The 1,847-nt window shown below is 46.5% G+C and overlaps 1 protein-coding gene across 1 annotated transcript in view; it reads right to left on the minus strand.

The window, feature by feature from the left end:
- The window catches only part of LOC103211032 (leukocyte immunoglobulin-like receptor subfamily B member 3), a 43,682-nt gene that overhangs the window by 33,878 nt on the left and 7,957 nt on the right, over positions 1 to 1,847 (minus strand). The window lies entirely within an intron of this gene.

Here is a 1,847-nt window from a genome sequence, read left to right on the forward strand (position 1 = left end):
ACCCATCATGGGGCTGTCATGTCAGCCGGCCCTCAGGAAGGGGAACAGCTCCTTCCCAGCAGCCTGGTTCTCAGTTCCCCAGGGCAGGGCTGAGTGGGCACCAGGCTCTCCGGAGACAGTTCAGACAGAAATGAGGATTCTCATGATGCTAGCTGCTGTCTGTCTGACCTTCACCCATCTTGAAAGGACTGGAAGTCGTAGCCAATAGCCCCCAGTGCCAATCATGAGTCAGCACCTCCAGGGTGATCAAGGAGACGTCCCTGCCCTTCTCAGAGCCTCTTCCATGGGCATATCCCCTACTCCCTCCAGTCATCTGTCAGCAGGGCAGTACCGGGCATTGGCTGCCATCATGCCAGTCTCTGGAGATGCTGCAGGAAGCCACAATCCATACTCTGCCCTGCAGAGCTCAGAGAGGAACTTTGGCAACCAACAATGCAACCAAAGTCTGGTTACACTGTGAGCACAAAGAGAAACATGGGAAAATGGAGGAAGAAAAGGTGATTCTTCCTCCCGCCTTCACATTGAGGGTTTTCTCTTTTCCTACTAAACAGATCCTATCAGAAACTTCCCTTTTTCCTTACCCATAGCATCATTATCCCCATATACCTGGGATTCAACCTCTGAGGCACTTCTGCCTCTGAATGTTCCTGGTGTCCGTGGGCAGAATTTTCCTCCTCACACTGCAGTTCTTTCTTTGAGTTTTAGGGAAGGTGAGCTGTGTTTCAGCTCAGATTTAAGAGTAAAGTATGATTTGTATTGAGTTTTGGGCCCATCACCTCCTTTCTAGGTGATCTTGACCAGCAATGGCTCTTCTCTGAGACTCATTGTCCTCATGGAGCGTGTGGTCATGAAGCCACTCATCACGGTGGCTGTGGGAGTCAGTGATGGCTGGATATGGAGGGGCTCAATTCTTGTTCATTTCCAGACCAGCTTAAGACTTGGGCTTGGGAGATGAGGGGATTGTGGTGTGAGGGTCCAAGTCAAGTCAAAAGACAGATGTGCCACTCAAGGGCTCTATCAAGATATGTTCTATATGATATTTCTGAAATATGCAGAAGAAAACAACCATATGCATAAGAAGAGAATGGAACGTTCCAACAATGGAGAACTAAGGCCATAGCAAAGATTTAAGGGTAAAAGTGATTCATCACTGATCCCAGAAACAAGGTAGGGGGTCATTAGGGCGGAGCTTTCACCTCCGTGTGAGCACAGAAGAGGAAGACTTGGGAACCTCGGGGGATGCAAGGGGTCAGGGCTTCTACGTGAGGTAGGAAGATGTAGCACTCATTCCTCACGTTGGTTCACAGGCATTGAAGTATCTCTGCTCACTGACCAAGACCATGCCTAGCACTGAGCTTAAATACACAAATAAGATGCATCAGCTGTGCAACGAGAAGGGTCAACATTTATCTCTTTCAGTGTCAGAACTGAAAGTGAGAATAATGTCTGGCAACAGTCCAGGGAGTAATGGTTAAACATTTTATAGAGGGGGAAAAAAAGACAAACCACAGGCTTTGTGCATAAACTTCCAAATGCAGTGGTACCTTCCTCCTTCATGATAAAATAAGGAAATTCAAGGGTAAACTTTAAAAATAATTCTAAAATTTCTTTCTTGGTAAAATGCAATTCACCCTCGATAGAACGACAAGCTCATTGGGGCCAGAGTTCACAAAGTATGTGAAGGTTCTAGAGGACATTGGAAAGATAGCATCAAGGAATTAATTGTGAGTATAGAAGTCTATACTGAGTCAAATATCTAATTAAGGGACAGTAATTGAACATTGTACTGGAGGTGCTGTTGTTGTTTGTTGTTGTTGTGTGCCGTCAAGTCGGACCTGACTCATAGC

The sequence above is a fragment of the Orycteropus afer genome, unplaced genomic scaffold, assembly GCF_000298275.1.
Source record: "Orycteropus afer afer isolate SDZICR_OR568_19922 unplaced genomic scaffold, OryAfe1.0 scaffold00689, whole genome shotgun sequence".
NCBI lineage: Eukaryota > Metazoa > Chordata > Mammalia > Tubulidentata > Orycteropodidae > Orycteropus > Orycteropus afer.